Consider the following 26,535-nt stretch of genomic DNA (forward strand, 5'->3'; position numbering starts at 1 on the left):
CCCCAAAAACCAAGACAATCTGTCCTAGTAATAGGAAAATCCTGGCTTGAGGTTGCGAGAATCTGTTATGTAATATTTTATATTATGGTGATATTTCATCTTAAAGGAGTACTCCCGGAAAGTTAAGAAAAATAAAAATGCCCCAGTTCCTTTGGTCCCTGATGTCTCCTAAATATTCTTTATTCTTGTTTACAGCACAGACTACAACTCCCAGAAGTCAGTGCAGCTCTGTGTAATGGCTGCCAGCCAACTGCTTTCACTCTGTTTGCATGCTTACACTGCAGCGCACGCGCACACACACACTGTACAGGTCTTTTCTTTCATATTATACTTCCTCCAGCAATAAATCATGCTGTGCTCTGAATGGCAGCAGTCAGTGATAAGATAGACACAGGAAAAGTGCAGTTCTCTCACAGCTCACAAGCTCCTCACACAGGGAGGGGAGGTGTGGCTGTACAGCCAGAGCTCTAAACCAGACTGAAATCATGTGGAGTTGTCTTGAAAGGTGGGTGCTAGGTCTTACTGAGGAGACAAGGTGGATCTGAGAATTGCGTTTTTCTCTCACTCCCTGCATGTAAGTGACAGCTGAAAGAAGGAAACTACTGTATATAGCTAATTAATTATATTTAGACAAATATATAAGGTGGTGAGAGGGAAAGGATGGGCTATGGGTTTAGTTCCCTGGACCACCCCTTTAAAAGAGAAACTGTCACTATTATTCCCCCCTAGGAAATAATATAGGGGTTGTCTGTTCAATGTTAGGGTTGGTTCTCTTCATTTTGTCGAGGGGATCATACTTAAATCACTTAATAAATAATGAACCTTAATGATTCTGCGAAAAAATGATGGGGGGGGGGGTTCATACTAACAGAAGGAGAGTAGAAGTAGGTAAGATTATAGGGTTCTAATCTCCCCTAGAGAAAAATTTAAGAGACACCATCAAAGTTTAGGGGAGCAGTACATTCATCAGTGTTTGATAATGACACATACACTTGTTATAACTGGGTATATACCCAATATATGTCCAATTTCCTCCTGAAAACGTTGCTATGACAACAAAACATGTAGAGGGGGCAGAGTTAGTGTTTTAACTAGCAGCACTGATGTGTGTTTAATATCCAGTGTGCACTGCAGGCCACTGCATAACTGATCTATTCAATTTCTAGGGTATATATGAAGTTATAACAAGTGTATTTATAATTATCACTCACAGTGCTTGTGGTTTCAAGTCACCTATCACTATCTGTTATTCTAAATTTTGATTTTGTTTATTAATAGGCTTAATAAAAGCTAAGTTTTAGGGGTGGGATTCGTACTATAGGGTACTGACCCTGGGTTTGCGTCCATGGTCTTCTGCTGCATCTAGTCAATTGGGCCCTTAACCCACTCTTTATGGGTTTTTTTCTGTTATTTTGATCAGTGTTTATTCAATGAGATTGCGACAGATGCCCTTTGAAGTTTTACTTAGGGTGTACTCATTATAGACACCTAGCATCATGGGTGAGGCTTGTAGGATAGGTGATCTTGATCCTCCTGGTTCATGAATAGAATACCAGAATTACAGTGATGACTGACACATGGTTGGATAGAGGGAATAATGTGCGATATCTGCACAGCAATGCTGATTATTATAGCCTTAGGTCATGAAGAACACTGGGTGACAATCATATGGAAACTATAATAGTTACTGTTACTAGTTATCACACAGTATTTGTCCCCTAATTTGGAAGCTAAAACTTTATATAAGAGAAGAATCTCAGGCCACATCTGCAAATGAGGTATGACAATCTTGATGTTCTGTATAATGCACTAAAATTTGTTTAACTGCTCATTTTCAGAACAATTTGGATATCACAACTGAAGGAAAATAAACAGTTCATGTCTGAATCTCCCGTCTTGTGGTCTTGATCCCTTTCACATTGTGTGAACTAAAGCGCTGCACAAGAGTATGTGAACCGCTGCATCATTTCCAGAGTTCTCCCTGCCACGTGTCTCATCAGCTGCCTTACATCAGGGGATCCAGAATATTCAGTCATAATACTGTAAAGAATAATTTCACAGATTGGGAATACAGTAATAGTACAAAGGTTTAAAGGGGCTGTCTCATGAATACAACTACTGCTCAACTGTATATTGACATTAAAGAGGGAGGTCCCCAGCTTTGGACCCTTCCCCTATTAGGCCAAAAGAGAGAGCTGCACTGTAAGCTTGTAGTTCAGAAGACAGACATCCAGTAAAAAAAAATGCAGTGCCAACAGGAAACATATAACACTATATAGGTAGAATAGTTCTGACATACAATATACTGCAGATACTAAGAAAATAGACTTGAAACTAGTAAATGAAGATGTAAGTAAACAATGCAAGATACAACTAAACTAGTCACTGAAGCTACAAGTTGTAAATGTAAGCAAGATACAGTACAAGTAAGCATAAATGGAAGACAAAATAGAATACAAGGGAAGAAGACAAGGATGATACAAGTAAACATGGAATATTAAAGTAAAGTAAGAGGATACAAACATATAATACAAGAATGAGTCAAGTTATCAAGGGAGTCACAAGGAACAATCAAGTAAACTAAGGAGATAAAGGCAAACAATGAAAATGCCAGTAGACAAGGTGAGTAAGATACAAGTAAACAAACCAGCAGAAGCATTAGAGATGCATCTTCCCTTGAGATCTTCCATTCTACAGTGATTACACATGCACAGCATTGAGGCCTGGTATATGTAGAGGAAGCAGGTGCCTTCATATGTTACATTTTGATTTTCAGTCAGTCAGGTAAATTCACTTGTGAGTAAACTGACATCTTCATCCTGACAGAAGCGTGAGTGTTGTCAAGCAGATCCCTTCCTTAAAACCTTTGTAATGAGCCTTATGTGCAAAGTCAGGAGCTCAGGGACTACTCCAAACTCCCAATGCTTCCATTTTCATCTTAATGCTTCAGTGCTGATCCTCTGAGATGAAGCTGCTGGCAAAGAGCATTGCTTTATATACATTGTATAAGACGAAAGAACATGTTCTCCTAAAAGAACTCCTCTCCATTAATGTCCAATGCTTCTTTATACATAGAGGTCATGCAGTGATGTCCTACAAATGTGAAGGTCAACTCATCTTATTATCACAGTCTATTTACTTGGTATTGGCACGAGGCACCTGCTTCTTAACCCCTTAAGGACCAAGCCCATTTTGGCCTTAAGGACCAGAGCGTTTTTTGAACATCTGACCACTGTCACTTTAAACATTAATAACTCTAGAATGCTTTTATCTATCATTCTGATTCCGAGATTGTTTTTTCATGACATATTCTACTTTAACATAGTGGTAACATTTTGCGGTAACTTGCATCCTTTCTTGGTGAAAAATCCCCAAATTTCATGAAAAAATTGAAAATGTTGCATTTTTTAAACGTTGAAGCTCTCTGCTTGTAAGGAAAATGGATATTCCAAATTTTTTATTATTATTCACATATACAATATGTCCACTTTATGAATTCAGGTAGAAGAAACAGACATGGTCGCACATCTACAATCTTGTATAATGATCTAATTGCTTCTCAGCGTAATATCAAAAACGAACAGGTTGTTAGTATACATTTTTGATCAAAAAGTACAAGCCCACTCGCCACATCAAGGCCACCTATTTAGAGTGGGTCCCTAACGTCCCTAGCATAAAATGGCGTAGCACTGGGCGGCGACCACCACCGCCGCGACACCAGTGCCAACGGGGGGGGGGGGGGGAACGACCCACTGGCAGAGCTGCATTAATGCCACTCAAACCAGTCTATGGGCCGCACCCCCCCACAGACACGGCGCCACGGCAGCAACGGACGCCACACCGCACCACACCAGTGTGAACAAGGTGTAACAGCACACTTACCATGCTCTCCCAGTCTCCCAGGTGTGGTGCTGTGCGGCGTCTGTTGCTGCCGTGGCGCCGTGCGACCCATAGACTGGTTTGAGTGGCATTGGGGCCGCTCTGCCAGTGGGTCGTTCCCCCTGTGGGCACTGGTGTCGCGGCGGTGGTGTTCGCCGCCCAGTGCTACACCATTTTATGCTAGGGACGTTAGGGACCCACTTTAAATAGGTGGCCTTGACGTGGCGAGTGGGCTTTGTACTTTTTGATCAAAACATATACTAACAACCTGTTAATTTTTGAAATTATGCTAAGAAGCAATTAGATCATTATACAAGATTGTAGATGTGTGACCATGTCTGTCTTCTACCTGAATTCACATTGTGTTTTCTATCCCCTCTTTTTTTTTTTTTTTTTTAACATGTGTCTGCACTCTTCCCCACCCCCTCAGCCCAACCCTATATAAGTAGTATTTAGCTACACCTACACATGGGCCATTTCTTTCCTAGCAGCCTCCCAGTCTGACTGGGAGAGCATGGTAAGTGAGCTGTAGCACCCTGTTCACACTGGTGTGGTGCTGTGTGGCGTCTATTGCTGCCGTGGCGCCGTGTCTGTGGGGAGGTGCAACCCATAGACTGGTTTAAGTGGCATTGTGGCCGCTCTGCCAGTGGGTCGTTCCCCCTGTGGGCACTGGTGTTGCGGCGGTGGTGGTCGCCGCCCAGTGCTACACCATTTTATGCTAGGGACGTTAGGGACCCACTCTAAATAGGTGGCCTTGACGTGGCGAGTGGGCTTGTACTTTTTGATCAAAAATGTATACTAACAACCTGTTAGTTTTTGAAATTATGCTGAGAAGATATTAGATCATTATACAAGATTGTAGATGTGCGACCATGTCTGTCTTCTACCTGAATGTCCACTTTATGTTTGCATCATAAAATTGATGAGTTTTTACTTTTGGAAGACATCAGAGGGCTTCAAAGTTCAGCAGCAATTTTCCAATTTTTCAGGGACCAGTTCAGTTTTGAAGTGGATTTGAAGGGTCTTCATATTAGAAATACCCCACAAATGACCCCATTATAAAAACTCCACCCCCCAAAGTATTCAAAATGACATTCAGTAAGTGTTTTAACCCTTTAGGTGTTTCACAGGAATAGCAGCAAAGTGAAGGAGAAAATTCAAAATCTTCATTTTTTACACTCACATGTTCTTGTAGACCCAATTTTTTAATTTTTGCAAGTGGTAAAAGGAGAAAATTTTTACTCGAGTAAGCACATACCTCATATGTCTATGTAAAGTGTTCGGCGGGCACAGTAGAGGGCTCAGAAAGGAAGGAGCGACAAGGGGATTTTGGAGAGAAAATTTTTCTGAAATGGTTTTTGGGGGGCATGTCACTTTTAGGAAGCCCCTAGGGTGTCAAAACAGCATGGCATACCATTTTGGAAACTAGACCCCTTGGGGAATGTAACATGGGATAAAGTGAGCCTTAATACCCAACAGGTGTTTCATGACTTTTGCAAATGTAAAAAAAATAAAACTGACCTAAAATGCTTGTTTTCCCAAAAATTTTACATTTTTAAAAAGGGTAATAGCAGAAAAAAAAAAAAAACTGAATTTGAAGCCCAATTTCTCCCGATACAGAAAACACCCCATATGGGGGTGAAAAGTGCTCTGCTGGCGCACTACAGGTCTCGGAAGAGTAGTGGTCACATTTGGCTTTTTGGAAGCAAATTTTGCTCTGGGGGCATGCCGCATTTAGGAAGCTCCTATGGGGCCAGGACAGCAAAAAAAAAAAAAAAAAACACATGGCATACTATTTTGGAAACTAGACCCCTCGGGGAATGTAACAAGGGGTTAAGTGAACCTTTATACCCCACAGGTGTTTCAGGACTTTTGCATATGTAAAAAATTATTATAATTTTTTACCTAAAATGCTTGTTTTCCCAAAAATTTTACATTTTTAAAAAGGGTAAAAGCAGACAATACCCCCAAAATTTGTAACACAATTTCTCCCGAGTACTGTGATACCCCATATGTGACCCTAAACTGCTGCCTTGAAATACAACAGGGCTCCAAAGTGAGAGCGCCATGCCCATTTAAGGCCTAAATTAGGGACTTGCATAGGGGTGGACATAGGGGTATTCTACGCCAGTGATTCTCAAACAGGGTGCCTCCAGCTGTTGTAAAACTCCCAGCATGCCTGGACAGTCCGTGGCTGTCTGGTAATACTGGGAGTAGTTGTTTTGCAAAAGCTGGAGGCAACGTTTTGGAAACAGTGGCGTACCAGATGTTTTTCATTTTTATTGGGGAGGGGGGCTGTGTAGGGGTATGTATATATGTAGTGTTCTTTACTTTTTATTTTATTTTGTGTTAGTGTAGTGTTTTTAGGGTACAGTCGCACGGGCGGGGGTTCACAGTAGTTTCTCGCTGGCAGTTTGAGCTGCAGCAGAAAATTTGCCGCAGCTCAAACTTGCAGCCGGATACTTACTGCAAACCTCCGCCCATGTGAGTGTACCCTGCACATTCACATTGGGGGGAGGGGGAACATCCAGCTGTTGCAAAACTACAACTCCCAGCATGCGCTGAAAGACTGTACATGCTGAGAGTTTTAATTTTGCAACAGCTGTAGGCACACTGGTTGTGTATCACTGAGTTTGTGACCTAATTCAGTGTTTCACAACCAGTGTGCCTCAACCAGTGTTTCACAACCAGTGTACGGTGCATGCTGGGAGTTGTAGTTTGCAACAACTGGAGGCACACCGGTCGTGAAACACTGAGTTAGGTTAAAAAAAAAAACTCTGAGTTTCACAACCAGTATGCCTTCAGCTGTTGCAAAATTACAACTCTCAGCAGTCACCGACAGCCAACAGGCATGCTGGGAGTTGTAGTTATGCAACCAGCAGATGCACCACTACAACTCCCAGCATGCACTTTAGCTGTTTGTGCAAGCTGGGAGTTGTAGTTATACAACAGCTGAAGGTACACTTTTCCATAGAAAAAATGTGCCTCCAGCTGTTGCAAAACTATAAGTCTCAGCATGCCCATAAGGGAATGCTGGGAGTTGTGGAGGTCTGCCTCCTGCTGTTGCATAACTACAGCTCCCAGCATGCCCTTTTTGCATGCTAGGAGCTGTTGGTAAGCAACAGCAGGAGGCTGTCACTCACCTCCAACTGTTGCAAGCCGCCACATATAGGTCAGTCCCTCGCCGCCATAGCTCCTGGGGCCCCGATCCCAACATTGACGCCAGAGATCGGGGTCCCCAGCTGCCGGGGTCCATGTCCCGCACCCACTCACGTCCTCCGGAAGAGGGGTGGAGCGGGTTGCGGGAGTGACACCCGCAGCAGGTTCCCTGATTGGTCGGCCGATAAACCGGCCGACGAATCAGGGCTGTCGTGAGGTGGCACCAGTGCCACCTCACCCCTGCTGGCTATGGCTGTTCAGGGCCGTCAGAGACTGCCCCGAACAGCCTATAATTCCGGGTCGCCTCGATTGACCTGCAATCTGCTGCAGATCGCTGGGCTGAATTGTCCAGCGATCTGTGGCCATCGCCGACATGGGGGGACATAATGACCCCCCTGGGCGATATGCCGCAATGCCTGCTGAACAATTTCAGCAGGCATCCGGCTCCGGTCCCCAACCGGCTAGCGGTGGGGACCGGATTTCCCACGGGCGTATGGATACGCCCTGTGGCCTTAAGAACTCGGAATGCAGGGCGTATCCATACGCCCTGTGTCCTGAAGAGGTTAAAGGGGAACTCCGGTGAAAACCTGTTTTCTTTTAAATCAACTGTTTTCTTTTAAATCAATTTGTAAATTACTTCTATTAAAAAATCTTAATCCTTCCTGTACTTATTAGCTGCTGAATACAACAGAGGAAATTATTTTCTTTTTGGAATGCTCTCTGATGACATCACGAGCACTTCTCCCTGCTGACGTTATTCTAATAATAACGCTTTATTTATTGTTGTCCTTAGTGGGATTTGAACCCAAGTCCCCAGCACTGCAAGGCAGCAGTGCTAACCATTAAGCCACCATGCTGCCCTTAGCATACATATGCTATGCATGGTTGCTAAAATGGACGGAGATGTCAGCAGAGAGCACTGTGCTCGTGATGTCATCAGTGTTCCAAAAAGAAAGGAATTTCCTCTGTAGCATTCAGCAGCTAATAAGTACTGGAAGGATTAAGATTTTTTAATAGAAGTAATTTACAAATATGTTTGACTTTCTGCCACCGGTTGATTTAAAAGAGAAAAGGTTTTCACCAGAGTACCCCTTTAAAGGAAGATGCAGTTGAGACTTAAAGGAACATCAGTAATTTCCTCTTGATCTTAACGTCACACTGTGCATAGAATAGTCTAATATACACTGCTCAAAAATATAAAGGGAACACTAAGATAACAAATCCGATCTGAATGAAGGAAATTGTATGAAATACTTTCGTCTTTACATAGTTGAATGTGCTGACAACAAAATCATACAAAAATGATCAATGGAAATCAAATGTATCAACCAGGGGGGGGGGGGGGGGTCTGGATATGGAGTCACACTCAAAATCAAAGTGGAAAACCCCACTACAGGCTGATCCATCTTTGATGTAATGTCCTTAAAGAGGTACTCCGGTGCTTAGACATATTATCCCCTATCCAAAGGATAGGGGATAAGATGCCTGATCGCGGGAGTCCCGCAACTGGGGACGCCCGTGATCATGCACGCGGCACCATGTTTGTAATCAATCCCCGGAGCTGCGGGACTCCCGCAATCAGGCATCTTATCCCCTATCCTTTGGATAGGGGATAAGATGTGTAAGCATCGGAGTACCCCTTTAAAACAAGTCAAAATGAGGTTCTGTAGTGTGTGTGGCCTCCATGTGCCTGTATGGCCTCCCTACAATGCCTGGGCATGCTTCTGATGAGGTGGCGGATGTTCTCCTGAGGGGTGTCCCACCAGACCTGGACTAAAGAATCCGCCAACTCCTGAACAGCCAATGGTGCAACGTGGCATTGGTGGAAGAAGCTAGACATGACGTCCCAGATGGGCTCAATCGGATTCCGGTCTGGGGAACAGGTGGGCCAGTCCATAGCATCAATGCCTTCCTTTTGCAGAAACTGCTGACACACTCCAGCCACATGAGGTCTAGCATTGTCTTGCATTAGGAGGAACCCAGGGCCAACCGCACCAGCATATGGTCTGACAAGGGTTCTGATGATCTCATCTCAGGACCTAAAGGCAGTCAGGCTACCTCTGTCAAGCACATGGAGGGCTGTGCGGCCCCCCAAAGAAATGCCACCTCACAACATTACTGACCCACCGCCAAACCGGTCATGCTGGAGGATGTTGCAGGCAGCAGAACGTTCTCCACGGCCTATTTAAACTCCATGTCTGTCACATGTGCTCAGTGTGAACCTGCTTTCACCTGTGAAGAGCACAGGGCCCCAGTGGCAAATTTGCCAATCTTGGTGTTCTCTGGCAAATGCCAAACGTCCTGCACGGTGTTCACCTGTGGAAGTCGGGCCCTCATACCACCCTCATGGAGTTTGTTTCTGACCGTTTGAGTGGACACATGCACATTTGTGGCCTGCTTGAGGTCATTTTGCAGGACTCTGGCAGTGTTCCTCCTTGCAAAAAAGGCAGAGGTAGCAGTCCTGCTACTGGGTTTTTGGCCTCCTACATGTCTCCTGATGTACTGGCCTGTCTCCTGGTAGCACCTCCATGCTCGGGAGATTACGCTGACAGACACAGCAAACCTTCTTGCCATAGCTTGTATTGAAGCACCATCCTGGATGAGCTGCGCTACCTGAGCCACTTGTGTGGGTTATAGAATACGTCTCACGGTACTATTAGAGTAAAAGCACTGCCAGCATTAAAAAGTGACCAAAACATCAGCCAGGAAGCATAGGAATAGAGAAGTGGTCTGTGCTCACCACCTGCAGAACCACTCCTTTATTGGGGTGTCTTGCTAATTGCTTACCATTTCCACATGTTGTCTGTTCCATTTGCACAACAGCATGTGAATTTGATTGTCAATCAGTGTTGCTTCCTGAGTGGACAGTGTGATTTCACAGACATGTGACTGACTTGGAGTTACATTGTGTTGTTTAAGTGTTCCCTTTATTTTTTTGAGCAGTGTATATAGAAGCTTTCCACAATCTTGCAGTGGCAGATATCAGTGGAAACAAGGATCGGGCATGTTGGTTTGAACATGACTAATCTTTTGCTCTGCCAGGAGATAAGCTGCCACCAGACACTTCTCTCCATTAAAATAAATTTAAATGGAAGCTCAAGGCATATAATTGTTGGTCCAATGATAATTTCGTTTTTCCCCAATTTTTTTCTGCATGGCAGAAGTCCAAAAGTAGGAAATGCTGAGGGGGGTGTGTGCAGCCTTATCCAATCATAGCTTATCTCACAATGAACTGATCTGGGCTGTGTGTAGCAGAGTGAGGGAAGAAGTTCTCCCCTGTATGGTTTCAGATGATGTCACGTCTGCTGGGGAATGCCCCTTTCCAATCTGTGAATCTGACTGAGCAGAAAATACAGAGCAATATCAAGGTGGAAAACTAACAAATAATAAAAATAAAGGCAGGGGATGGTTTATCATGATAGCGGCAGTGAAGTGGTTGGATTATAAAATTTAACAAGATCATGAGAGGTACTCTTTAAAGACCCATGAAGATCAAAAAGATCACTAATGAACATATGTAAAGCATTTGCCCAAAGTGCACATTTCCTTTAACCCCTTAAGGACACCGGGCGTATTCATACGCCCCCGTTTTAGAGTCCTTAAGGACCGAGGGCGTATGGGTACGCCCGTGGGAATTTCAGTCCCCGTCACTAGCCGGTCGGGGACCGGACCAGGATGACTGCTGATATCTATCAGCAGGTATCCGGTGCATATGCCTAGGGGGATCCTGAGACCCCCCATGTGAAGCAATATCACAGATACCCTTATTAGGGAAGGCAATAAAGGCAAAAACAAGTGCCATCCAGGCACAAAAAAGCCGGTATACCCCTAGTAATAAAACTTAACTTTTATTAGTTATAACTTAATATTGACGTGGATTAAAATATACCTATATTGTCACGGTATAAATATTGAAGAAGTATCACACTGTGATATTGTGTTGAAAAATATCTGTATCCAACACTAAGGCCAATGCCCCATCACTGACATGTATTACATATGTGCCATTGGCTGCAGACCCTGAGCTCTAATACCGTGACAACACTGAATTTTAAAAGCAAACAGACACTGCCACCTAACTAGTTTCACTCATTTACATGAGCTTCCTCAGTGGTGCAGGAAAGTGACCCCCCATGTCTGCGATTGCCGCAAATCGCTGGTCAATTCAGACTGGTGATCTGTGGCAATTCCAGGTCAAACAGGTCTCCGGTGACCCGGAAATAAGGGGGATAGGGGGCGTCACTGACCATCAGCGGCGGCAACGGGCGACGATCGGCGGCGGTGATTAGTGCGGCTGGCTCCCTGCTGCCGGTATGGAAGCCGGTGCGTTGCCTAGCAATATCTGGAGGGCTACAGTTGGAGACCACTATACAGTGGTCTCTAAACTGTAGCCCTCCAGATGTTGCAAAACTACATACTACAACACCCAGCATGCCCAGACAGCTGTTTGCGCATGCTGGGATTTGTAGTTTTGCAACAGCTGGAGGGCTACAATTTGGAGATCAATGTGCAGTGATCTCTAAACTGTGGCCCTCTAGATCTTGCAAAACTACAACTCCCAGCCTGCCCACACAGCAGTTTGCTGTTTGGACAAGCTGGGATATGTAGTTTTGCAACATATGGAGGGCCACAGTTTGGAGATCACTGTGCAGTGGTTTCTAAACCGTGGCACTCTAAATCTTGCAAAACTACAACTCCCAGCATGCACAAACAGCAAACTGCTTTCTCGCCATGCTGGGAGTTGTAGTTGCGTACCTCCAGCTGTTGTATAACTACATCTTCCAGCATGCCCTTCGGCAATCAGTACATGCTGGGAGTTGTAGTTTTGCAACAGCTGGTTGGCACACTGGTTGGAAAATACTGAGTTAGGTAACAGAACCTAACTGAAGTTTTTCCAACTAATCTGCCTCCAGCTGTTGCAAAAGTACAACTCCAAGCATGCACAGTCTGTCAGTGTACCCTGGGAGTTGTACTTTTGCAACAGCTGGAGGTTTGTCGCCCCCCCATGTGAATGTACAGGGTACATTCAAACCGGGGGCGGGTTTACAGTGAGTTTCCCACTTCAAGTTTGAGCTGAAGCTCAAACTCCTAGCGTGAAACTCACCGTAAACCCGCCCGTGTGAATGTACCGTAAAAACACTACACTAACACAAAAGAAAGGGTAAAACACTAAATATACACACCCCCTTACACTGTTCCCCCAATAAAAATGAAAAACGTATTGTACGGAAGTGTTTCCAAAATGGAGCATCCAGCTGTTGCAAAACAACAACTCCCAGCATTTCCGGACAGCCACTGACTGTCCAGGCATGCTGGAAGTTTAGCAACAGCTGGAGGCACCCTGTTTGGGAATCACTGGCGTAGAATACCCCTATGTCCACCCCTATGCAATCCCTAATTTAGCCCTCAAATGTGCCTTCTCACTTCGGAACCCTGTCGTATTTCAAGGAAACAGTTTAGGGCCACATATGGGGTATTTCCGTACTCGGGAGCAATTGCGTTACAATTTTTTTTTCTCCTTTTACCCCTTATGAAAAGGAAAATTTGGGGTCTACACCAGCCTGTTAGTGTAAAATAATAAAAATATTTACACTAACATGTTGTTGTTGCCCCATTTTTTTTATTTAAGAGGTAAAAGGCAAAAAAGACCCGAGTACAGAAATACCCCATATGTGGGTGTAAAATGCTCTGCGGACGCACAATAAGGCTCAGGAGTGAGAGTGCCATGTACATTTGAGGCCTAAATTGGTGATTTGCAAAAGGGGTGGCTGATTTTACAGCGGTTCTGACATAAACGCAAAAAAAAAAATACCCACCTAGTGCCAGAACAATGGACCCCACCAACACGCGACCCCATTTTGGAAACTACACCCTTCACTGAATGTAATAAGGAGTTCAGTGAGCATTTGTGCCCCACAGGTGTCTGACATATTTTCGGAACAGTAATCCGTGAAAATGAAAAATAAAATTTTTAATTTACACAGCCCACTGTTCCAAAGATCTGTCAAATGCCAGTGGGGTGTAAATGCTCACTGCACCCCTTATTACACTCCGTGAAGGGTGTAGTTTCCAAAATGGGGTCACATGTGGGGGGGGGTCCACTGTTCTGGCACCACGGGGGGCTTTGTAAATGCTCATGGCCACTGACTTCCATTCCAAACAAATTCTCTCTCCAAAACCCCAATGGCGCTCCTTCTCTTCTGAGCATTGTAGTGCGGCAGCAGAGCACTTGATGTCCACACATGGGGTATTTCCATACTCAGTAGAAATGGGGTTACAAATTTTGGGGGGTATTTTTTTTTACCATTACACATCCGACTTATACGAAAAGTCGTCAGTGTACCCCTTGTTACGTTCCTCAAGGGGTGTAGTTTCAAAAATAGTATGTCATGTGTTTTTTTTTTTTCAGTTCTGGCACTATAGGGGCTTCCTAAATGCGACATGCCCCCCAAAAATCATTTCAGCAAGATGTGCTTTCCAAAAGCCAAATGTGGCTCCTTCTCTTCTCTGCATTGCAGTTTGCCCACATTGCACTTGACATCCACACATGGGGTATTTCCATACTCAGGAGAAAATGCCCCCCAATATTTGTAACCCCATTTCTTCTGAGTATGGAAATACCCCATGTGTGGATGTCAAGTGCGCTGCTGGCAAACTACAATGCACAGAAGAGAAGGAGCCACATTTGGCTTTTGGAAAGCATATTTTGCTTGTCGCATTTAGGAAGCCCCTATAGTGCCAGATCAGAAAAAACAACAACACATGGTCTACTATTTTGGAAACTATACCCCTTGAGGAATGTAACAAATGTTTTGCTATACACATATTTATTCCCTTTGTGTGTATTGAAACTAAACCAAAAAAGGGAGGGAAAAAAGCAAATTGGACATAATGTCACATGAAACTCCAAAAATGGGCTGGACAAAATTATTAGCACCCTTAACCCCTTAAGGACCCGGGGTTTTTCCACTTTTCCTCCTTACCTATAAAAAATTATAACTCTTTCAATTTTGCACCTAAAAGTCCATATGATGGCTTATTTTTTGCGCCACCAATTCTACGTCAGTCATTTTACCCAAAAATCTACAGCGAAACGGAAAAAAAAATCATTGTGAGACGAAATTGAAAAAAAGAAACGCCATTTTGTAACTTTTGGGGGCTTCCGTTTCTACACAGTACATTTTTCGGTAAAAATGATGACACCTCTTTATACCCTACTTATATAGGTTTGATTTTGTCGTACTTTGTCGTAAATCATAACTACATGCAGGAAAATGTATACATACATACATTAAAATAGTCATCTTCTGACCTCTATAACTTTTTTATTTTTCAGCGAACGGGGCGGTTTGAGGGCTCATTTTTTGCGCCATGATCTGAAATTTTTAGCGGTACCATTTTTGTATTTATCAGACTTTTTGATAGCTTTTTATTCATTTTTTCATTATATAAAAATTGAACAAAAATACACAATTTTGGACATTGGAATTTTTTTGAGCGTACGACATATTTACCGTGCGGTTTAATTAATGATATATTTTTATAATTCGGACATTTCCGCATGCGACGATACCAAATATGTTTATTTTTATTTACACTGTGTTTGTTTTTTGTTTAAATCGGAAAATGGGGGTGATTCAAACTTTTATTAGGGAAGGGGTTAAATCATCTTTATTCACTTTTTTTTTTCACTTTTTATTGCAATGTTATAGCTCCCATAGGAGCTCATTGGAAACCATTGATCAATGATTCTGCCGCTTGACTGCTCATGTCTGGATCTCAGGTACTGAGCAGTCATTCGGCGATGGGACGCCAGGAGGTAAGGTAAGGGACCCTCTTGCTGTCTCACAGCTGTTCGGGATGCAGAGATTTCGCAGCGGACATCCCGAACAGCCCCCTAAGCTAACTGGCAATGATTTACTTTCTCTTTAGACGCGGCGTTCACCTTTGAAGGCCATGTATAAAGGGTTAATAGCGCGCCACCGGGACCAATGCAGCGCTATTAGCCACGGGTCCCGTGGCCCAGCGTTATAGAATGGGAGCGGACTCATGACGTAGCGGTACATCATGGGTCCTTAAGGGTTTAACTTATTATTTAGAGATGAGCGAATCGAAGCTGACAAACCCGAATTTGTTACGAATTTCATGAAATATTCGTTTTGCAACAAATGCGAATATCGCCGTGATTCTATTGCGAAAATCGCTTCATTAAATTCCATTTACTGCGGTCCAGGCTCCAGGCCATCTAAAATGGCACATCCACATGTCAGTACACGGGCAAGGAACGCTGGGAAGGCAAGGCGGGAAGGGACGTAAATCCTATTTTTATGGTAGCACTAGCTACCACAAATCTTCCATTTAAATTTCAAAATTCATCTTTTAATCTTAGGGATTGTGAAGCCCTAGTGTCTACCCATGCTGCTGCCAGCTCCAGGCTGTGTCATTCAGCAACTATATGGTCTCCTCATTCTGCCAACACCTCCAGGCTGTGTCATTCATCCAATATATGGTTTACTGATGCTTCAGCCACCTCCAGGCTGTACCAATCAGCCACTATATGGTCTCCTCATGCTTCAGCTACCTCCAGGCTGTGCCATTCAGCCACTATACGGTCTCTTCATGCTTCTGCCAACTCCAGGATGTGCCATTCATCCAATATATGGTTTACTGAACCTTCAGCCACTTCCAGGCTGTGCCATTCATCCAATACATGGTTTACTGATGCTTCAGCCAGCTCTAGTCTGTGTCATTCAGCAACTACATGGTTTAGTGATGGTGATGGGCCTAGGACATTACCTATATATGTTTATGGTAGCACTAGGTACCATACATCTTCAATGGAAATTTCAAAATTCATCATTTAATCTTAGGGATTGTGAAGCCCTAGTGTCTACTCATGCTGCTGCTAACTCCAGGCTGTGCCATTCAGACACTATATGGTCTCCTCATGCTTTAGCCAACTCTAGGCTGTGTCATTCAGCAACTATATGGTCTCCTCATGCTGCCAACACCTCCAGGCTGTGTCATTCATCCAATATATGGTTTACTGACACTTCAGCCACCTCCAGGCTGTGCCATTCAGACACTATATGGTCTCCTCATGCTTCAGCTACCTCCAGGCTGTGCCATTCAGACACTATATGGTCTCCTCGTGCTTCAGCCACTATATGGTCTCCTCATGCTGCCACAAACTCCAGGCTGTGCCATTCAGCCACCATATGGTCTCCTCATGCTGCCACAAACTCCAGGCTGTGCCATTCAGCCACTACATCATCTCTTCATGCTGCCACAAACTCCAGGCTGTGCCATTCAGCCACTACATGGTCACTTCATGCTGCCACAAACTCCAGGCTGTGCCATTCAGCCACTATGTCGTCTTCTCATGTTTCAGCCAAATCCAGGCTGTGCCATTCAGACACTATATGGTCTACCCATGCTGCCACAAACTCCAGGCAGTCATTCAGCCACTATATGGTCTCCTCATACTGATGCCACCTCCAGGCTGTCTCATTCAGCCACTATATGGTCTTTTCTCATGCTTCAGCCAACTCCGGGCTGTGCCATTCAGCCTCTATATGGTATCATCATACTGATGCAACCTCCAGGCTCTGTCATTGTGCTGCCATGTGACTCCTTGTTAGATTTGGTCCTTTGTACCCACACGCCGGGGCCCGGGACAGTAAAACTTAGGAGTTAAAATTTCAATTTCAAAATCCTCAATTAAAATTTCAAAATCTTACATTTCTATTTAAAAAATCTTAAATTTCAATATTCTCCTCATGCTTCTGCCATTTATCCAATATATGTTTTACTGATGCTTCAGCCACCTCCAAGCTGTGCCATTCATTCAATATATGGTTTACTGATGCTTCAGCCAGCTCCAGTCTGCTTCAATCAGCAACTACATAGTTTAGTGATGCTGCTGGGCCTAAGACATTACCTATATATGTATATAGTAGCACTAGGTACCATACATCTTCAATGGAATTTTCCTGTGCCATTCAGACACTGTATGGTCTCGTCATGCTTCAGCCAACTTAAGGCTGAGTCATTCAGCCAATATATGGTATACTGCTTCTGGGCCTAAACATTTTTTATGGTAGCACTAGCTACCCTAAATATTAAAAGGAGATTTTTTAACACTTACCGTAAAATCTCTTTCTCGAAGGATCCATTGGGGGACACAGACAGTGGGTATATCTTGCTGTCTCTAGGAGGTGACACTATGGCAACAAAAACAGTTGGCTCCTCCCAGCAGGATATACCCGCCTTCAGGCTCTGAGCTAGTCAGTTTAAGTTCCAGAGCAATAGGAGGAGACCAATAGGTCAAAGAAAGACCCAAAAACTGTCCGAGAACCAGAAGAAAAAAACATAACTGAACACACCCTCGGACAGAGAACCAAAGGAAAAAACCCCAAAAAGGGCAGGAGTTGTGTCTCCCAATGGATCCTTCGAGAAAGAGATTTTACGGTAAATGTTAAAAAATCTCCTTTTCTCTATCTGCTCCATTGGGGGACACAGACAGTGGGATGTACCAAAGCTGTCCCTTGGGTGGGCAGATAAGTAATCAGGCAGACGGCCGATCCACTGCCGTCTGCAGCACTTTACGCCCCAGACTAGCATCAGCCGATGCGAAGTATGAACCCAGTAAAACCTCGAGAAAGTGTGCAAAGACGACCAGGTAGCCGCCTTGCAAATCTGCGAGGCCGATGCTCTATTCTGGAGACCCCAGGATGCCACCACAGAATGCGTGGAATGAGCCACAACCCTGAAAGGAGGAATCTTCCCCTTACAGCGATAGGCTTCCGAAATGGTGGACCGAATCAAGCTAGAAATGATGGCCTTGGAAGTAGGTTGTCCCTTGCGACGACCTTCCGTAAGGACGAAAAAGGAATCACACTGACGAAACAAAGTAGTGATGGAGATATAAGACCGAACAGCCCGAACAACGTCCAGCTTGTGTACTAAGCGCTGTCACGATTCGGCTTCCAGATAGTGGATCCTCTGTGCCAGAGAGGGATTGGCGTGGACCGTGCTAGTGGACCGGTTCTAAGCCACTACTGGTTTTCACCAGAGCCCGCCGCAAAGCGGGATGGTCTTGCTGCGGCGGTAGTGACCAGGTCGTATCCACTAGCAACGGCTCAACCTCTCTGGCTGCTGAAGATAGGCGCGGTACAAGGGAGTAGGCAGAAGCAAGGTCAGACGTAGCAGAAGGTCGGGGGCAGGCGGCAAGGTTCGTAGTCAGGATGGGTAGCAGAAGTTCAGGTACACAGGCTTTGGACACACTAAACGCTTTCACTGGCACAAGGCAACAAGATCCGGCAAGGGAGTGCAAGGGAGGAGACTAGATATAGGCAGGGAACAGGTGGGAACCAATTAAGCTAATTGGGCCAGGCACCAATCATTGGTGCACTGGCCCTTTAAGTCTCAGAGAGCTGGCGCGCGCGCGCCCTAGAGAGCGGAGCCGCGCGCGCCAGCACATGACAGCAGGGGACCGGGACGGGTAAGTGACCTGGGATGCGATTCGCGAGCGGGCGCGTCCCGCTGTGCGAATCGCATCCCCAACGGCCAAGACAGTGCAGCGCTCCCGGTCAGCGGGACTGACCGGGGCGCTGCAGGGAGAAAGACGCCGTGAGCGCTCCGGGGAGGAGCGGGGACCCGGAGCGCTAGGCGTAACAGTACCCCCCCCCTTAGGTCTCCCCTTCTCTTTGTCCGGTAACTGCCTCCCCTGGGATGAGGACACCTGGAAAGAATGGAGGGTTTCCTCAACGGCCGGCAGTACAGCAGGAGTGGGAATGGGGAGGGAGGGCAGAGGGCGAGGCCTGGCACGGGGCAGTGTGACACCAGGACGGGGGCCATGGGGAGGCACAGAGGCTTGCCTGATGGGACTGGGAGGGGGGGAGAGGCACTTCCTGTGGCAGGCAGAGTCCCAGTTCCTGATCTCCCCGGTGGTCCAATCAATGGTGGGGGAATGAAGCCGGAGCCAAGGCAGACCGAGGAGGACCTCAGAGGTACAGTTGGGGAGAATGAAGAACTCAATCCTTTCGTGGTGGGGTCCGATAGACATCAGGAGGGGTTCTGTGCGGTAACGCACGGTGCAGTCCAATCTGGCTCCGTTGACCGCGGAAATGTAGAGCGGTTTGACGAGACGGGTCACCGGGATGCTGAATCTATTAACAAAGGACTCCAACATAAAATTCCCGGAGGCACCAGAGTCCAAGCAGGCCACGGCTGAGATGGAGGAGTTGGCTGTAGGGGAAATCCGCACAGGCACCGTGAGACGTGGAGAAGAAGACTTAGAAGCAAAAGATGCCACACCCACGTGAGCTGGGTGCGTGCGTGCGTTTCCCAGGCGTGGAGGACGGATAGGGCAATCCACCAAGAAATGCTCAGTACTGGCACAATACAGACAGAGATTTTCTTCTCTACGGCGATTCCTCTCTTCCTGGGTCAGGCGAGACCGATCCACTTGCATGGCCTCCTCGGCGGGAGGCCCAGGCGAAGACTGCAAAGGATGCTGTGGGAGAGGAGCCCAGAGATCTAAGTCTTTTTCCTGGCGGAGCTCTTGGTGTCGCTCAGAAAAACGCATGTCAATGCGGGTAGCCAAATGGATGAGTTCTTGGAGGTTGGCAGGAATCTCTCGTGCGGCCAGCACATCCTTGATGCGACTGGATAGGCCTTTTTTAAAGGTCGCGCAGAGAGCCTCATTATTCCAGGATAGTTCAGAAGCAAAAGTACGGAATTGTATGGCGTACTCGCCAACGGAAGAATTACCCTGGACCAGGTTCAGCAAGGCAGTCTCAGCAGAAGAGGCTCGGGCAGGTTCCTCAAAGACACTTCGGACTTCAGCAAAGAAGGACTGGACTGTGGCTGTGGCAGGATCATTGCGGTCCCAGAGCGGTGTGGCCCAAGACAAGGCCTTTCCTGAAAGAAGACTTACTACGAACGCCACCTTAGACCGTTCTGTAGGAAACAAGTCTGACAACATCTCCATATGCAGGGAACACTGAGACAAAAATCCACGGCAGAGTCTGGAGTCCCCATCAAATTTGTCCGGCAGGGACAAGCGGAGGTTAGGAGCGGCCACTCGCTGCGGAGGAGGTGCAGGAGCTGGCGGAGGAGATGGTTGCTGCTGTAGCAGAGGCAGAATTTGCTGTAACATGGCGGTCAACTGCGACAGCTGCTGTCCTTGTTGGGCAATCTGCTGCGATTGCTGAGCGACCACCGTGGGAAGATCAGCGAGACTTGGCAGCGGCACCTCAGCGGGATCCATGGCCGGATCTACTGTCACGATTCGGCTTCCAGATAGTGGATCCTCTGTGCCAGAGAGGGATTGGCGTGGACCGTGCTAGTGGACCGGTTCTAAGCCACTACTGGTTTTCACCAGAGCCCGCCGCAAAGCGGGATGGTCTTGCTGCGGCGGTAGTGACCAGGTCGTATCCACTAGCAACGGCTCAACCTCTCTGGCTGCTGAAGATAGGCGCGGTACAAGGGAGTAGGCAGAAGCAAGGTCAGACGTAGCAGAAGGTCGGGGGCAGGCGGCAAGGTTCGTAGTCAGGATGGGTAGCAGAAGTTCAGGTACACAGGCTTTGGACACACTAAACGCTTTCACTGGCACAAGGCAACAAGATCCGGCAAGGGAGTGCAAGGGAGGAGACTAGATATAGGCAGGGAACAGGTGGGAACCAATTAAGCTAATTGGGCCAGGCACCAATCATTGGTGCACTGGCCCTTTAAGTCTCAGAGAGCTGGCGCGCGCGCGCCCTAGAGAGCGGAGCCGCGCGCGCCAGCACATGACAGCAGGGGACCGGGACGGGTAAGTGACCTGGGATGCGATTCGCGAGCGGGCGCGTCCCGCTGTGCGAATCGCATCCCCAACGGCCAAGACAGTGCAGCGCTCCCGGTCAGCGGGACTGACCGGGGCGCTGCAGGGAGAAAGACGCCGTGAGCGCTCCGGGGAGGAGCGGGGACCCGGAGCGCTAGGCGTAACAAGCGCTCCTTAGGATGTGAAGGAGCCTGACAAAAAGACGGGAGGACAATGTCCTCATTCAGATGGAAAGCCGAGACCACCTTAGGCAAAAAGGAAGGATCTGGCCGAAAAACTACCTTGTCCAGGTGGATCACCAGAAACGGAGAACGGCAGGAAAGAGCTGCCAATTCAGACACCCTGCGGATGGAGGTGATAGCCACAAGAAACGCCACTTTCCAAGAAAGGAAGCGGAGAGACACCTCTCTGAGGGGCTCAAAGGGTGCACCCTGGAGGGCACTCAGAACCAAGTTCAAGTCCCAAGGGGGAGAAGGTGACCGATAAGGAGGAGCAGCGTGCGCCATTCCTTGCAGGAAAGTCTAGAGAAAGGAAGGAAGGCGCCTCATGTGGGGGATCAGTAGATCTTGCAGGTGGGGGTAGGGGAAGGTGATTCCCAAGCCGCTTACCGAAGTTGGTTGTGCGCCCACACACAACAAGGTTAGAAGCAGAAGAGATATGATGGCAGGTCCACTGCAGCCCTCCTGGATAGGTGTAGAATCAAAGGCGAATGACCAGGGAGTCAGGAGTTTGTCTGGCGCAGAGAGGAACCATCAGACAGCCAAGTAAAATCAATGGATTTATTAGATGCAACGCGTTTCGCTGCGCATGCGCAGCTTCATCAAGCATGCCTGATGAAGCTGCGCATGCGCAGCGAAACGCGTTGCATCTAATAAATCCATTGATTTTACTTGGCTGTCTGATGGTTCCTCTCTGCGCCAGACAAACTCCTGACTCCCTGGTCATTCGCCTTTGATTTTGCAGGAAAGTCTGGACATGAGAATTAGAAGCCAGGGGCCGCTCGAAAAGAACAGTGAGGGCCGAAACCTGACCTTTAAGGGAACTGAGAGACAATCCCAGTTCCAGCCCCGACTGTAAAAAGGAGAGGAGATGGGGAACTGAGAAGGTCACCGGGGAGAAGTCCTAAGCTTCACACCAACGAAAATAAGACCGCCAAGTACGGTGGTAAATTCTAGTGGAGGAGGGCTTACGAGCCTTGAGCATGGTGTGAATGACTTGTGAGGAGAACCCGCGGGCCCTCAAAACCGCGGTCTCAACCGCCACGCCGTCAAATGCAGCGACTGTAAATTGGAGTGGCAAAGAGGACCCTGAGAGAGAAGGTCCGGGCGAAGCAGAAGGCGCAGAAGGGCGTCGTCCAGGAGCCTGACTACGTCGCAATACCACGACCTTCGGGGCCAATCTGGAGCTACCAGAATGGCGGAAACGACCTCTGCCTTGAGCTTCCTCAGCACTCTGGGAAGGAGCGGAAGAAGAGGGAACAGATAAGGCAGAGCGATCCCCGTCCAAGGAATCACTAGGGCGTCCACGGCCAAGGCCTGAGGGTCCCGGGACTTGGACACAAACGGAAGAATTTTCTGACTGTGCCGGAACACGAAGAGGTCCACGTCCGGAAAGCCCCAGAGGATGCAGAGCTGCGTGAAGACCTCCGGATGAAGAGACCACTCGCCGGGGTCGGGTGAGGACCGACTGAGGAAGTCCACTTCCCAGTTGAGCACTCCTGGAATGTAGATCGCCGAAATGGCCGGAACCTTGCTTTCCGCCCAGATGAGAATCTTGGTCACCTTGGCCATGGCTGCTGAGCTGCGAGTGCCGCCTTGTCGATTTATGTATGCCACATCCGTGGCGTTGTCCGACTGGACGCGGACAGGACGGGACTGAAGCCGGAACTCCCAAAGAAGAAGACAAAGAAGAATCTCCCGTAATTCCAATATGTTTATCGGAAGAAGGGTCTCCTGGGGAGCCCAGAGACTTTGAACCGTCCAATCCCTGAACAAGCCGCCCCAGCCTGACAGGCTGGCATCCGTCGTAACCACCTGCCAATGAAGGGGAAGGAAAGACCGCCCCTGGAGAAGAAGGGGCGAGCGTAGCCACCAGAGCAGAGACTGACGGACCCTGGGAGGGAGAGTAATCAGACGATCCAGGGACAGAGGCGACCTCTAGAGGAGCGATGTTTGTGCCCAGATGATAGGGAGGGGCGGGACCAGAGAGGGGAACGCCCACTTCTATCCGAAGACTCAATGGAAGGGTCAGACGAGGCACCCCTATCACGCTTGTGAGAGCGTGAGGTACGAGGGGACGAAGAGCGGGCCCTCTCAGAGGCCCTGCGCCGGGATGACCCCTTCAAAGCAGACACCATTTCGCGGGAGGCAACAGCCACCAAACGGGAGACTTGGGACAAGTCATACATATACTGGGTCACGAAAGAAACCCAGGTTGGAGGAGCGGCTGAACCCACTGGACCGAAGGGGGCACCAGGGGGACTGGGGGAGCAGAGGAGCATGCAGAGCCAGCGGGTTCAGCGAAACCAGGCATCTAGGTTGTACAGTGCTTGCAGGGATAGTAAGTCACTAAGTTCCCAGGTTCCTGTTTAGAGGGATGAACAGCCCTGGGTACGACATAAAGGGCTAAAAAGGACAAGGCAGGCACTTCTCACCAGATCTGTGTCCCCTCAGCAGCTAGACTAATAAGGCCAGCCAATAGGGAGGGAGGGGCGTGCCTTGCACAAAGTAACTGACCCCTAAACACAGAGAATGGCACCCACGGCGCTGATTGGGCGCAGCTTCGCGCCTCTGAGAGCTACCCCCACCGGTCAGTGGGCGGAGTTACAGCATCAGGGAAGAAGTGTCATGGCGCCCGCTCCTTGTCCCGAGCGCCCATATAACTGTATATGCGCTCGGGGGAACGGAGCGGGCGGCCAGAGGCTGCCGGCGAAAAAGAAAGTAAAATTGATCCGGTGCAGAAGCGCCTGGCTCATAACAGCGCCGCAGCCGCGTATAAGGCGCTCTGAAGGATATATATGTGCTCGGGGCCAGAGCCTCTGCCGGCGAAATGAAGTACAACTGAGCCGGCGCTGAAGTGGCCGGCTCATGACAGCGCCACGGCTGCAGCCGCGTATAAGGTGCTGTGAGGAGAGAAATAAGCAGGCGCTGAAAGCGATCGAGCAGAAAAAGCGCCACGGCTGACAGCCGCATATGAGGCGCTCAGTAGTGTCCAAAAACACACAGCACACACACACAAAAAAGGAATCTTTGAAATAACATATGCCCCCTTAGTAAAACTGCTCCCCCAGCAAATGCAGCCCCTGTTAAAAAAGTCCCAAAAACTGAGTTGGGCCAAGACAGGGGGTCTCCAGAGGTTGCGAGGCTGTACCTGTGGAAAAAGATACCTCAGTCCGAAGAACTTACCTAATGGAGTCTTCAGTGAAGTCTTCAGCCAGCTTATGGTCCCTGCATCACGCCTGGCTGCTATGCGCGAGGGAGGCGAGCAGAGACATAGGGGGACCCAGACCCATGAGGTACCACTTAAGCGCTGGCCATTGGCGAGGGGGGGTTAACAGCGCATATACAAAATGTCTGTGCCCCCTTACTCGCAATGGGGAAACAGGGAACCGCAGTTCCCGAGTCCCCACCTGAAAACAGAAAAGAAAAAGGAATAAAAAAACTAACACGTCCCTAACTAGGAAACCAAAAAGTCAGAAGACCTGGTCTGGAGCAACCCAGACCACGTCCCACCTCCTCAGACACTAAGCTTAAACTGACTAGCTCAGAGCCTGAAGGCGGGTATATCCTGCTGGGAGGAGCCAACTGTTTTTGTTGCCATAGTGTCACCTCCTAGAGACAGCAAGATACACCCACTGTCTGTATCCCCCAATGGAGCTGATAGAGACATTTAAATTTCAAAATTAATCTTTTAATCTTAGGGATTGTGAAGCCCTAGTGCCTAATCATTCTGCTGCCAACTCCAGGCTGTGTCATTCAGCCACTATATGGTCTCCTCATGCTTCAGCCACATCCAAGCTGTGTCATTCAGGCACTATATGGTCTCCTCATGCTTCAGCAGGGATGTGGAATTTCTATCGCCCGGGCAGGTGAATTTTTCCTGCCCTTAGCGTGGCTTCGGGCAAGCAGGGCCGGACCTGACAAGTGCTGTGGCGCTCTGCAATCTGTATGGAGCGGGCTCCTGACTCGTGCCCGCTCCATACTCTTCAGCCCTCGGCTGTGGAAACTTGCGTCATCCGAAGCAGAGCAGGGGAGATTAGAAGCTTTCTCTCCTCTGCTCTGCCTTCTTTCTGCCATCCAGACGTGCGAGGGGGAGATGAGGGGGCGAGGCTTCTTGCTCCCCATGCAGACCTGCGTCCTCTGCCTTCGCTCCCCTCAGCTCTAGCTTTAGAGAGCTGAGGGGAGAAGCAGCCGCACGTCTGCACGGGGAGCATGTTTCACACCGCCGATAATATCTAGCATGCGGCGCTCAGAGGGGTGTATGGAGCAGGCTCAGGATTCCAGCCCGCTCTATACTCTGTGGCCCCCGGCTGTTTTCAGTATCTGGGGGCCGCCGCTAATAGCCAGCATGCGGCACTCAGCGGTCTGTAAGGAGCAGGCTCCGGACTCCTGCCCGCTGCATACTCTGCAGCCTCCAGCTGTTTTCAGTAGCCGGGGGCCGCCACTAATAGCCAAAAGATCAAAAAGTCCAATCATTACAAAAATGGTACCGCTAAAAACTTCAGATCACGGCGCAAAAAATTTGCCCTCATACCACTCTGTACCGGAAAAATAAAAAAGTTATAAGGGTCAGAGGATGACAATTTTAAACGTATAAATTTTCCTGCATGTAGTTATGATTTTTTTCCAGAAGTACGACAATATCAAACCTATATAAGTAGGGTATCATTTTAATCGTATGGACCTACAGAATACATATTTGGTGTCATTTTTACAGAAAAATTTACTGCGTAGAAACGGAAGCCCCCAAAAATAAAAAAAATTGTGTTTTTTCTTCAATTTTGTTGCACAATGATTTTTCTTTCCATTTCGCTGTAGATTTTTAGGTAAAATTACTGATGTCATTACAAAGTAGAATTGGTGGCGCAAAAAACTAAGCCATCATATGGATTTTTAGGTGCAAAATTTAAAGAGTTAAGGTTTCTTTAAAAGTAAGGAGGAAAAAACTAAAGTGCAAAAACCCCCGGGTCATGAAGGGGTTAATATTTGGTTGCACACCCTTTGGATCAAAGGGTGTATTGTGTTGAATTATAACTATAAATATGTGAAATGGGGGAGTTTGGAGGACAGGATGTAAAGAATGGTAAAAGGGAAGGGGTATTTATTAGTTTTCTAAGTGGTTAAATTATTAAAATATAAGAAATTGATGGTGAAGGGAAATACTCAAGGGAGGGTGAATAAAAGAAAAGAGGGAATGAAGTAGTGATTTCTGGCCTCCAGACCCCTCACTCGCTAATGTATTAATGGATGTGGGACAGGAGGGAGGGGGAGGGATAGGGAAGAGGGGTAAGGTGATCTCTTTGTACAATGATACTAAAAGTTTTTTGAAACTTCTAAAAAAAAAAGAGGGGGAAAAAAAGGAGAGAAAATAAAATAAAAAATAAAATAAAAAAATAAGCTTCTTACACCTCTCAGCCGGAATGTTGGACCACTCTTCCTTTGCAAACTGCTCCA

At 47.3% G+C, this 26,535-nt stretch overlaps 1 long non-coding RNA gene across 2 annotated transcripts in view; it reads right to left on the reverse strand.

Annotated features, from left to right (window-relative positions):
• Positions 1 to 1,603: 1,603 nt before the first annotated feature.
• Positions 1,604 to 26,535, reverse strand: part of LOC130276001 (uncharacterized) — a 195,346-nt gene continuing 170,414 nt past the window's right edge. Inside the window, exons 4-5 of one of the 2 annotated variants that reach the window (XR_008844983.1) lie at positions 2,648 to 2,971; positions 1,604 to 2,040 (exon numbers count right to left, since the gene is read on the reverse strand). This is a non-coding gene — a long non-coding RNA (uncharacterized LOC130276001). The remainder of the gene's footprint in view (positions 2,041 to 2,647; positions 2,972 to 26,535) is intronic. The other variant, XR_008844984.1, reaches the window with a different exon arrangement.

The sequence above is a fragment of the Hyla sarda genome, chromosome 6 (assembly GCF_029499605.1).
Source record: "Hyla sarda isolate aHylSar1 chromosome 6, aHylSar1.hap1, whole genome shotgun sequence".
Lineage (NCBI taxonomy): Eukaryota > Metazoa > Chordata > Amphibia > Anura > Hylidae > Hyla > Hyla sarda.